General features: G+C 39.8%; 1 long non-coding RNA gene across 1 annotated transcript in view; it reads left to right on the plus strand.

Moving 5' to 3' along the window:
- Positions 1-4,002: 4,002 nt before the first annotated feature.
- Positions 4,003-13,768, plus strand: part of LOC114876717 — a 51,930-nt gene continuing 42,164 nt past the window's right edge. The window contains exon 1 of the long non-coding RNA XR_003789448.2: positions 4,003-4,255. This is a non-coding gene — a long non-coding RNA (uncharacterized LOC114876717). The remainder of the gene's footprint in view (positions 4,256-13,768) is intronic.

Genomic DNA, 13,768 nt, shown 5'->3' on the forward strand with positions numbered 1-13,768 from the left:
ACGGGTCACCATTATTGAATGGAAACCAAAGTGACTCTACTGGATTTTGTAAAAATTTCAAAAAATTGCAGCCTACTGCCAACATTGATCTGGTTTTGAGATTGATTGCCTTTAATCGCACATTCCGTTAGAGACAAATCATAGGAGATGCTGGGGTGGAAAAGGAGGATCCTTTTGAATTTTAATTACGGAGAAAGAGAACACAATGGAGAAGGTGAGAGTTTGCGAAGTGAGATTAGGTTGGGCGAGGTTAGTTTAGTTATGCACAAGGCTGGACGTTCGCCAAGGTCTCGTAGAAAGGGGACGGACAGTCTTGACCTGACGGTCTTTGCACAGAATTGCAGAGTGTAACGCTCATTTCCTATATGTATGCGACTATTTAGATTACTCATATGATGTTTGTGAAACTATGTCACTATCTGTACCTTCCATCAGATCGAGGAAAGCAATTTGTACCAAGAAACTAGCTGGAAGAAGTCGCGATTGAATTTTCATTCAATTACGGTAATTACGCGATCGACCGCGACGCCATTGGGAACGTAAAACACGATATCTTATGACAGGGAGAGAGTCGTAGAAAGATTGTAAAGTCGCATGAATTTTTCGAGTGTGCTCGTCCAGAAATATTCAGATATCATTATGTAAATGTAGGTATTATTTTGATCTCGCAGCACCTCTGCCGCGATGTTCATAGCGGATGTTAGTATTTCAGACTGCTTGTCTTGTAACGATGAAATTATACATTGAAACTGGAAGATACTCTGGTGGCGCATAAAGAATGGTAATCAGTGCCCTTTTACGTTCTATACCTAATATAAGAGTTTCGGAAAATTTTATCAATCACGGATTAATAATTTCGAGTAAAATGATTGATAGTCAATCGTAATTGATAATGAAATTTTTTATTTATTCGGATCAGATTTATTAAAATTCTCTTCATTGCGAAATAAATATTTAAGTAGGTATGAAATACATGTTTCACCTTCGAATAATCTTTAAAATTAAACGAGACACGAAAATTCTATTTTTTTAATTACAATTTAAAAATTGATCAAAACGATAAATGTGATGATACATGCAATATAATTTTTAAGAGTAATATGTATTTATAATTAACAATTTACAAATAATTTTATCAATCGATTAAATCAATTGTTTTCAATCGTAAGCTATCTATCGGTCGATCAAATTAGGAACTTTAATTAAATGATATCCAGTATACTCGACAACTCGGAGTATCTCTCGGATTGTCGTACACTCCTGGCTAAAAATATACAGGTTTTTCCATTAATTTTCAGTCTCCAAAAAAAAAACAGAAAACAAAATGTCTAAAGTTCAATTCTTCAACAACTAAAAGTCTAATCATCTGAATAATTACTTTAATTACCTCGTCTTGCAACTCGAATCGTAAATCATGAATGAACAACGCGATTGGAAAGCTGAATCTGGTAATAGCTGAAAGTTATCCGGAAAAGTGGTCGTGTGGGAGGTGGAAGAAGCGGTGGGCGCGGCTGTGTCGGTGATCTATGCTCTTACGCATCTCATTGAGGCGATAACGATCCATGCGATCTGATCTAGGGAGTGGGCTTTAGGGTTAGGGTGATCGCGAAACAAGCCGGTAGAAAGGCACCGGAGCAACGGAAAAATCAATGGAATGTTTAATAAGCATGCGACACCGTGCTTTCCACGCGTTTACCTCTACCTCGATCCTTTCTTACGGCTCTCTGATTGTATGGATAGTGGATATGGTATCCGTGTTAGACGCTTATGAATGACGCTGCGACGCCTTTACTTCACGCTCAGCCGAATAAAACAGCGAATAAAATTTTACAATCTTATTACCATTGGCAGATTATTATATTAAGTTTTCAAAGATTCATCGGATAAATTTCAAGCGCGTTGAATATTTGTCAAAATGACCAGGACAATGTTGATTAACGAGTGTTACGAAGGTTATCTAGATCTTGATGCACTATTGCTTTCGAACCTGGTCTATCTTAATTTTAATAACAGCGAATAAACTTAATTGCTATCTAATACAGTGACAATAGAGAAGGAGTTTTCGTTAAGTATTTACTAGCTGTCTGATCGCAAGAACGAGAGCAACGAAAACGCATTTCGTTGCGGTGAAAACAATGCGCTCGTTGCATCAGAACGAACGAATGCCGATTACACTCGTAATGATCTCCGACGAATAGCGATGTCGAAAGGTTCTTTGCACACCGTGACGTGTCCGAGGTGATTTCTCTCTAATCGCCCAGCAGCCCACCGTGCATGCCCAGAAAATTTGCAACGGATTCACGGGACTAAACGGTTCGCTCATGGACCATTTGTATCTGCATGTCTCGTGCTAGCTCTGCAGAAAATTCTGTTTCTTCTTGTTTTCGGTCGATCGAAAGAGAATCGGTATACGGCTGAATCATCGAACGATAACTTTGCGGAACTTCTAATAAAAAAGGAAATTGAGAAGGCGAGAGAAAAAGCAAGTCTGTAGTTGCGATTACGAAAGTAGGAAATTATTACTCGCGTCATCGCTGTAAAATCTCATCGATCGGTGGAACATTAAGACCATTTCTCTGTGATGTACGTTGATGACGATTCCGCATCATTTAACGAGGAAGAGGAGGAGGGTAGAACCCAGGTTATTGACGTTTCTCGTTGTTTCGAAAGTGTATTTCAATTAACGGATGATTAACGACCGACGAGACAGACGTTTCCAAGATGGATGCTATCGGATTTGAAATTATTTGCCGCGCTTCTTAGCTAACGACTTCGTGCGATCGATCATTTCATGAAACTAATCATTTATTCTCTATTTAAAAACATTTTCCTATTTTTAAATGTAATTAATTTTGACGTAACTTTTCATCTTCTCTACGAGATGACTTTCCCACTATGATTGTACGAATACAGTGTCTCTTTTAATTCGCTCTAATTATACGTACATTTACTATCGCATTTAGCTTCTCTTCTAACAAGTTTCCCTAAAGTTTATATTAAACGCTTCCTAGTTGTACTCCTCGTTACTTCTCGTTTCTTAAGTGACATTTGCGTATTCAATAGGAACTTCATCACCAGTTTTGTTTTACAGCTCTGTAAAGACGGTTCATGATAGTTTGAATTTTTTCTCCACCTCTTCTCATTTTCCTCATTTCACAGAGGCTGATTGTCAGTAGTTGTAAAACAATAAATTGGAAGTAAAAGTGGCAAGGTGGAAAGTAACGCAAGCGAGTAAATGACGGTTGGTTTTTCCATCGGTTTAGATATCTGAATCCAGTATTTTGCAAAGATGATGTAAAGTAACGTAATATGACCAACTAATATTTTCTTTATGGTTATTTTAGCAACAGGATTGCTGGTACAATAAGAAAGCAGGCCATAGAAATATTTAAATAATTGTAGAAGTACGTAAAAATTGCATTGTACATGACAGGAATTTTTATTATATTGCACGAAACGCTGATTCATGAAAGGTAGAAAAATTCTTGAGTTTAAAAATTTATTACTCGATACTTTTCCTACGGCACAAGCATTGCTTTGAGTGGCCTGTTACAAAGATAGTTTAGAAAGCGAATTCTTTCAGAGTACGTTTTTTGTTCACTCGTTCCCCTTACTCCACCCCCTCTCTTTCTCACTCTATCATGTTCTTTAATAAAATAGTATAACCTTTCGTTACATTCGACTCGATCGAGAAGCGATTAATCGGAGAAACTGTTTTCAGAGAAGTGCATGACTGCGCACGAGAGATTTCGTGCTGCAATTTGCGGCCAGAGCGCAGCGGTTCGATCAATGTAAAAGACACTTATCTATTGTCGAGTACTCCAGGGGTTTCTCTGATTCATGGAGAACGTCGAGAAACTTGCATTAAATTTCATTTCTTTTCTGTACAATTAATCGCTTGCAAAAACCTTTGGTTCTTTGTTAAAGTTTCTTATTTATCATTTTCGACGAGACAAAGCTTTGAAACGTAATGCAACTGATTTCTTGTCGGCAGGTAGCTAGAGGTACGGAGTCATTTCGGAGGAGGTGCATTGTTACGCTCTCACGGAGTTCTGCGTGGCATCCGAGCAGGTCGTCGGAGACGAAGATAATGGACTTGGTGCCTGCAGCGTTCATTTGACTCGGCAAGAATTTAACTCAAAACGCTAACTGGTCGGTACACACCTCTTTTCTGCATTCTAACGTTCCACGCGATCGTCCTCGTGCATCTGCATACGCGTCTCGATGCGCCAGAGTATCGAGCCTACTCCTACAGGTAAGTACACTCTGACTGCACTATTCCTCGCCTTCCTTCCAGCTCTCTGAAAAACTTCAATATTAAATAATCATCGCACGTTAAAGGAATATTCTTTTTAGAGGATAGGAATCTAAGGAATCTTAAACAACGCCATCATTTTGTCAATTTTACAATTTCTCCTTTGAATCGAGGTCCTTTAAACTGAAAGTCTTTACTTTAGTTAATTAGTAGTTTTCGCTTTTGCTTATAGGTCAAAATTTTTAGCATCCATTGCATAGTTTCTAAAAAAAAAAAGAACTTTTGGACGAATTTGTGCCTTAAAATTAGGGTTTCCTGTTAGATGACCGGCAATGCCCCTTTCACCTTATTATAAACATTCGTGCTACTTGTACGTGGAGCAACCTGTTCCTAAAAGTCTGTTGAAAGGTTGCCTGGTCATCGGCCATTTGAACTGTAGGTATTTGCAAGCAAATTGTCCGTGACAAAAAAAATGAATTCGATCGAAGCAGCGAGTCCAAGTTAATTTGTTTGTCCGGAGCGATCGAGCGAGTTCGAAAAAATAATTAGAACCAGTATGGTCCCGGTAGTGGAAGATTCTATGCGGCCGTCGGTAACTTATAATCTTGCTAATGTCGCCAGTTTCTAAGCGACACTTGGAAGCGAGTCTGCTAATTATCGAACAGGTTTTCAACCCGTTTGCGTTCAAGCTCGAATTTTTTCACTTTCATCCTGCGCTTTTCCCTCGCCGATCGCCAACTCTCGCTCCCCGATATCTCCCCGATCGTAATAGCAATAATTACTCATACGGTATTGAGATACAAGTTGCTTCAGCGATAGTAGACTCGCGACGAGTCATAAGTCATTCAACTGTTATATTTAACTACATAGATACTATCAATATCCATCGAAGTGAAATTACTTCGAACCAGTGTCATTAATTTATTTACACAGTCGAAACTTTTGATCGGATATTTAAAAATCAATCTGATCAATTCTCCGTAAAATGATACGTTTCTCGTTCATTTCGCAAATCATAGGAGAAATATATCAAATTACAAAGAATGTTAATTTATTACATTCTCTTAGGGTTATATCTTGTACTAAATACCAGAAGAATTTTTTCAATCGTGTGCCTATAAGTTTTCTCAGATCATTTATAGTGTTATGTATTAATTAATGAGTTGCCTTTAAGTAACTGTAAAACGATTATCGATGCTTCGCAGCGCCTTTCACGAAAGAATTTATAGGTACAGTTATGTAAATTGCATATAATTTGCGCTTGCACCGATCAAAAATTTCAAACGAGCGCATCGCTGTTTATCGCGAACGCGAGTGCACCAGTGCACCAATGCACCAGTGCATGGGTGCCAAGAATGCACGTGCACCTGCACGTGCACAGTTCCCAATGCGCGAGATCGCTTTTCTTTTGATTCGATCGGTATCTTTCTGGATAACGGGATCAAAGACTATACTTTAGAAGCATGGCTAGGTTTCTTTCATAAATCACCGATAATCCATTTTAATTTATTTATCGAACGATATCGATTGAAATAGGAGTATGTCAAATATAGAGAATATTCTAATGTTTAAGAAATACTTTTTCAATTTCTCTCATTTTTGCTCGTAATTAGAAAAAAGTTAGAAATATTACAGAAATTAGTATAACAAAAATATAAAAATTCTCGAACAAGAATATTGTTATTCAAAAGCAACGAAAATCAGGATTGTAATTTTTTTTCACGATTATGAAGGGCAGCCATGAGAAACCGGCACAGGGCGTTGGGGGCCAATTATTTTTTATCGCTTTTAATTACAACCGAAATCATTCGATCTTTTTCATCCGTTTCATTATGAACTGGTTTCGTAACGCTCGGTTTGATTGACGAACGTCAAGCTTTCGTCTTCCAGTCGGAGATAATGAAGAGAGAGGAACGTCGGAATTGATTGAACTGGCCGGGAAGAAAGGTAACTTCATGAGAAAACTTGCGATTAACGGGTTTATCCTTATAGCGTGCACGCGAACGCGTGTTATGTATAATGCAACGTATAATTAGTCAAATTGGTGGAACTGACAGAAGGGGTCCTTGCGTGGTATATACCTTCACCAACCTGAACAGTTGATTTAACCGACTGAATCTCCTCTTCGGCTACCCCTCTATTCACCGAATGCACGTTTCAGCTGTAAAATGAACATTATGCAAATGTTGCTCGGCTGTTTATTTTAACGGGTTAAACGTCAACATTTAACGCGTTATTTTCATTTTACAAGGCGACAAGCGTGACAAAATCAGCACGGACCTCCTCGATATCTCTATTCTGGTTTTAACTTTATCTTCTACCTCGGCCCATAAATCTTTCCTTGCTGAATTAATTCTCTCTCGTTTGCCGCGTACGCGTCGAAGGGTTAAGAAATCGGTCAATTAAACATAAAGGTGTACCGATACATTGTATTTGGAAAATCGGCGCCTCGAGCGGGAATAATGGGTTAATCGCGTCTTGTATTTCGTGTTCCAATCTCGTTCTGTGCAGGAGATCATTACTAGATGCTTGAGAAAACTCCTTTTGCATTCACTTGTTGCTATATCGTAGAATTTCATTTACTTTATCAGTTTTTTTAAATCTACACTGTTTATGTCTCCAATCGATCATAAGAAAATATTAAAAAGTAACACTCGTACTATATAATTCATTGATCGTGATTCATTCTATCGATGACTCTAATTCATTAACAGAACGGTTATGGCTATCCGGGTCAATGAGATGAACAAAAATGCGAGTTAAACGACTCGGAAACCTTCGTTCTGTTAACCCACGTTTCGACGCTTGTTTCACTCGAGACCGGTCTTCGTATACGGTCATCCGGAAGGTGAACGACACCATCGAAATCCATCTACTTACTTGCCTTCGTCCTCGAGGGCTGATTTCTTTTCCACGTACCTGGACCGATACTCTTGCCGTAATAAAAACTGACTCTGTACGAAAGCCGTTAATCGATCTTGTTCCCTTGAAAATGTTCCTTCTCAAGGAGGGAGAAAAAACGAGCACAAAGCGAGGAAGAAAAATTCGGACGATAGGGATACCTGACTCGAGTTTGTCTCGACAACTATCAATCGTGAGCGAACTGGTTCCGGGTGATCGATAGTGTCGTTTGAATTATTGATAGAAACGATAGATAGATACATATCGATTCTAGCCCACAAATTATGATACTGTATCAAATAGTGTCGATACCCATTTGATACCTTTTTAAATTACACATATTCATTTGTTATTTAATTGTTTCAATATCAAAATGAAGAAAATTTTGAACAAAGTTTCAAGTAATAATAATGAAAAAGCGATATAAAATTCTTGAACGTAATTCTTTGAGAATGTTGTAATAAACGTCTGGTACGTAAGTAACTTAAGGGTATAATGATCAGTAAATAAAGAACATTTAATGTCAAACTATTGGTTTCTTAAGATTACAAAGGATAAAGTATTGTTTATTGGCATTAACCGTGGAGCGTTATCCGGTATGAAATATTAAACGATATAGAGTTATCATTGAGAGGTTTCGACATAAAATAGCCGTGGATGAGAAAAGGATTTGCCATCGCGTGAGTGGGAGCGTCGTCGCCATGGCAAAGGTCTCCTCCATCCTGCCATGCCGGACAAGGACGATATGCACACTCGATCGATTCCTCCGATCAATTCTCCCGATCGAAAGGTTCTTCCCTTGTACGTCGATAAGCTAATCGTGCTTGACGCCTCAGGTGTACACGACAAACCTTTAGAAAGAAAATCGTGCCGCTTTTAAAACGCTTACCATCATTATCGTTATCGTCTATCTTCCAACAGTACGATGCGATGAATAAATTTGTCTGCATGTAAAAAAAAATCTCATAATTGAGCGTTGATCGTCAATGATTACTTGACAAAATTGGAGAAGCAGTTATTCGTATTGGCTGCCACCAAAAAGAAGGCTAGGTAAATGAATAATTAAATAAAAATGAAGTTGTCTCCGGTGGTGGAACACTTTTTCCACGGCGCGGTGTCGCGGTAAAATCACAGACGACACGTTTAACGACAATGAAAGTCGCGGCTAGCCAGCCTGTAATCACCGGTTAGCCAGCCACTTATTAATCCGTCGATAAATAACGTTCAGAGGTAGAAAGCTGTTCTGCGCGGCGGCAGGAGGTCTCGAATTAGGCTAATGACAATCGCGATAAGAATTGTTGCTCGTCACCGTTGTCGGTGAAGCTTTGCTCTATCAACGCTCTAGCTAATAGTAGATCGTTCCGTGTCGGGTCGACGGGTCAGGGATCGCGAAACGAAACAAAACGGAATTACTGTTACGAAAAAAGACCGATCGTCCGAAGGGAGATTGGACCGTTCGATAGAATACAAATGCAATTTCTTAACGGGACAACCGAACGGGCTACGACTGTCTGAAAATCGTTCGCCGATCGGACATTCCCGGTTGTGCAACGTTGAATATTAACTCGCAAAGATGAATATTAATTACTCTGAATATGATTAAACGCTCCCTTCTGGACAAGTCACCGGCTACTATTATAACATTGTTGCTGTTGCGCAAGCTCGATCCTACTTCGCATCTGGCTGAGTTGGATTGGTTTGCAGTTATGGAACGACAGGTTCACAACTTTTTCTTCTTTCTTTTCCTTCATGGTTCTAATGATAAAAATTACGGCGTTGATCAACTTTCTTGCTAGTCAAATTGGCTCTGATAAGCTGTCATTTTTTACTCCATGAGCGGTGTTTTCAGTTTCTGTACAAAAATTATATCGATCCGATCTTATCGATTGTGTCAACGCTTGGTTCTTGTGAAACAGGTTGCCAGAGCACAGTGTTCGACTCCGAAAGTAATCGAAAGTATACGGTAATCTGGATTGTATCGTGCTTTTTAATCTTTAATATGGAAATGATATACACATATCGCATTTGAAATTTGATTTTAGAAAGTAGACTTGTTTCACGGATATAACAGATAGGCGTGTATACCGAAATCAAAGTGTAGATTCGTTCTGGACAATGCGACGTGTTTCGATGCTTCTTCTTTGCAAAATCCAACTAATACCTCCTCTATACGTTTCTCCCATGAAAATACATAAATATTCTGCATTATTGTACTTTATAGAATGTACTTTGGGTAAGCAATACCGCGAGGTATTTCGCGTATCCTCGTACTCGCAATGCTTTTTCATGAAATATGTAAAAGGGAATCGTATGAGAATTTTCCTGTTGTCTACTGTCTGTCGGCGAAAAGCTATGCAACTGGCTTATCCTCCGGATTAAGGGTCTGAGATTCATCTTTTGTTTATATTTCATATGCACAGCGTGTAAAAATGTGTGTATGATAAGATAAGCTGCGGGATGTGCTGTTTGAGCAACAGCCGTATGCTAGTGGCGGGAATATCCCGGCTTATGACCGGAACGGTATAAAGTATAGACAGTTTGCAGGGAGTTCCCAGACTTTTACGGTGCAATATCACAGGACTTTTGTTTCTTCCTTCTTTCTTTATTACTGCAGGTCGTTGTCAATACCGTGTTATCTCCCGAGGTCACGGTAGATTTTCAATAACATGGTTCAGATCCAAAAGAACATCCAGTTATTCCTCCAACTTTCCCACTTTTTAATTAGCCAACCCGTATCTAAGATTGAAGACCTTGATAAGGGGGCTGTAGCATTTAGACTTTCTGTCACTCTTGTACAGGCCAAACGGTAAAAGTTATCGAAAAAATTCTTGCGCCATTGAGTTTAGTGGGTCAAAATCTTAACGAATGGCCGAAAAAAAATTTCTCTTTTTTTTCCGGTCTGACCGGAAATGGCCGATAAACGGTTGGATCTAGAGCGAATCTCGCTCTAGTTCACTTTAGCTTGTTTAAATGTCATTATTACGCCGTTTTCCGATGCGTCGTTTAACCCTTCACCCTGTAATATCGAGTCACTCTCGTGACGGAGCTTACACTTGAAATGTGTCTTTGGCTTTGAATTTTGATTTAAATTCTAATTATAATTTGCCCAGTCAACGATCGTTGAATACTACGTACGGGTATTTCAATTTTCTTTATTTGTTCGTTGTCACTGACGCAACTATCGAAAAAATCATTGGAGAAGGGGTTAAAGTGCAATAACGTAACGACGAGATGAAAGGAGAAAGAAACGAAGAGAAAATCGGGATGTGGTGCAACTTCGAGATGTTCGGTTCCTTCGAAATTGATAGGGGGGGAATTGGTGTCGATCCGATAACAGGGCCAATATGCAGAATTATTCAATTAGTGTAGCAGATCCATCAAGTCGATATATCGTAACACCGAATTGCACTCGAATTCCGCACTGGCATTCAAGGTTATTGTATAACACACGTCCACTCGACCGCGGCGTTTCCGAGCAAAAGCATTCTCTACGATAATAAATCGCTAGGTATCGAAGAATAATAGAGGGTGGAGAACCGATAATAATAAACGCGTAACGCGTGCTATGAAAACGCGAAGAATGTGTCCGCATAAATTGCGAATAATAAAGCGCGCCTGAGAGATAACCCGAGCCTAAGTTGTGTTTTTCTTTTATCATTATCTAGTTACGTTAGTAATAATCAATCATACGTATTTAAAAAAACAATGAAACAGTAAGTTTATGGTAACGCGTATCGTAATGTTTCTTTCAGTAAACAAATACTTAAATAATTATTACACAAGATAGCCGTGTATCAAAGATCGGACCACCGCGTTGCAGTAAATGCCTTTCTCTGTTTACCAATTGCAGTGAGATAAATAACCGGTCGTCGTTCATCGTCCTCCCAAAAGAAATTGAATCTGATGATCAGTCCTCTTATGGGCCATCCAATTACGACCGAAAGTCCTGATAATTGAGGAACGATAATTGTGGTCATTAAATAAATACCGTAGCAACAGAAGAACATAATTTTGTTAATTTCTCGAGTAAGAAATAAAGAAATCTTAGCACCCCAGGAACGACTTTATTCCGTGTAAAAAAGGCAACGTACAAACGTATGAATCAGCCTACTAACTATAAGTATAAATATATAGGCGTTACGACGAGCCAAGCATTGCAGTTCCATCCCGTGTCACGGTTGGCATCGTTCAAACCCACGAATTCACTCGCAAACCCTTACTATTATCTTATTGCTATTTTGCATTTTTATTACCGCATAGAAATAGTTCGCCCACGCGACAAGTAGTGTGCGGGGTAACGTGCAAGTTCCGAGGTAGGTTCGTGTGGGTGCCGGTGCGTAATTGCGGAGAATGCCGGAGTAAGGCGTGGTGAGACCAGGTTGCTGGTTAAACTATCCTCGGCAAGGCCGTACGTGTTCCGGTTCCAAACGGTTACCGTCAGACAAGTCCAGTTCGCCGAGAAAGATGATACACGATGGATGAGCGATGAAAAATTGACGTGTCTTGTTGCACTACTGAAATATCGTACATTGCCTGTTCGCGACATTATCATACCTCGGAATGACCGCGTTGACGTCCGTGAAACGTGTAATTTGTAATAGGAGAATGTGCTTTACATTGTGCAAAACGGGTTACACGGATACAGTTAGTGATTTGTTGATAGGCAGATTTTTCCAACGACAGCCTTGCAATTGCACCAGTGGCAAATTATAGATATTATGACCTGTTCCCCTGTACACCCGTTCCCCTCTTAGACACGAATATTGTTTCAGATTCGAAAGGGAGTGAACGCGTTCCGCGATACCGATTTTTCTGTACGTTTCTTAATCGAGGATAACTGCACTATTTTAAGCTTTCCTTTCCTTTCTTTTTTCCAACGAATCATTCTGTTACCGTGTCGCCTACAAGAAAATCTTATCACCATTTTACACGGACTAGAAATTCATTAATTCAATTGCAATGGTCTACGAATTCCAAAAACGTTTATTTATATCTGTTCGATCGGGAACGGTAGTTTCTTTTAGAAAGTTACACGAGCGACAGAAAAAGCGTTGATGAGTGCCAATGAAAGACGTATTCGAGGAGCACGGTGAATGTAGTGAATTTCATATTCGAGGTCATTCGCTTTTTTGCGATCATCAACTCTGTCCAACAGCAGCAGCAGCAGCAGCAGCAGTAGTAATGTATTCATCGAGAAAGGAAACTTTGAGTCGAACGCGGATCTGTACGGTGCGGTGTTGCATACAAGAATGAAAATTTCCACCGTGATAATCCGATAAATAAACGTTTTATTGGACCGTGAAGAATCACGTTGCACAGGCTTCTTTGTAACCCTCGTAATCCTCGTGTCGTGTGTCCGAGATTGAACGCGTGGGCGGGCAAACACCGATGAGACCGGGAGGGAAAAGTGAAATCACGCTCGATCACATTCAGTCGAGTTGGGTCGGTTCGGAAATTCTGTTTAGTCCACTTTTGAGCATTATTAATCGAAACTAGCGAACCGACTCGACCGACTGTTATTCAGGAGATCGCGTGCACGTCAGCCGAGCTGTGTCGCTCAGACTTGTGTGGGTGCGAGTAGGTGCGTGTGGGTGCGTGTGCACGATCGCAGGGAATGCCAGAGTAGGGCGTGGTAGAACCGGTGGCCAACTTTCCTCGGCAAGGCCGTACGTGTTCTGGCAGCAAGTTGTCAGCAAGACATGTTTGTCCTTTCTGCTCGCACCGTTCGCGAACCGAACGCGAACGAGAGAAAGTGGGAAAAGGTCGAATGAGTTACAAAATTGTAACACTATTACCGCAATAACCGGGAACGCGCTCTGGTTCTCCACGATCGATTGCACTCCGATCGAACTGGCCAATTTATGCTCAAATTGCAACATTTAGAAAATCTTGCTCAACTTTCGATCGGGCCATTCTGCAGCTAATTAATCATTCTCATTTTCCCTTTCCGTTTCAACATTTCTGTGGGGAGCTAGAGTAACGTATATAATTGTTCACCCCTATACAATGATTGATCCTTTTCCTTAAAAAAGTAAGAAATATAATATAATGCGTTTCTTAACTCTCGGATGGCCGAGTGTATAAACGTCATCGGCAATAAAACGACTTGGAAAAATCCAAGTGTTTTATTGCGCCTGATATTTTTGGACGGAGAGCTTTCTATAACTGTTTTATTTCAACAAATTCTAATTTAAACTCTTCACCGTCAGTTTAAATATTATTCTTCTAATACATGGAACCCTTGTGTTTAAAAATAATATATTTAACTTTAGGTTAATGTGATTTAAGCAAAGTGATTTAGCAATAGGGACAACTTTTTGATGATTGGATGAAAAAGTGATTTGAATATATATTCTAATAGACCCTGGTAAGACCTATTCAATGATACCCCGTTTTGGGCCCTAGCCCTTTGGGAACTCCTACTAGGAGGCGTTTTAGGTATAAGGTCAATATGGCCAATATGGACAAGCGAGGGGACTAAGATGATGTAATGAGTCATTCTGAGTCGATTGGTAAAGGTTTCAAGTCAATAGGTTAAAGAGTTTATATGATAGACTACAAAAAGGTGTCGGGGACGGCACCTGGGGGGCGTCTACTGCCGCAGGGTCCAGG

This window comes from Osmia bicornis, chromosome 3, assembly GCF_907164935.1.
Source record: "Osmia bicornis bicornis chromosome 3, iOsmBic2.1, whole genome shotgun sequence".
Classification (NCBI taxonomy): Eukaryota; Metazoa; Arthropoda; class Insecta; order Hymenoptera; family Megachilidae; genus Osmia; species Osmia bicornis.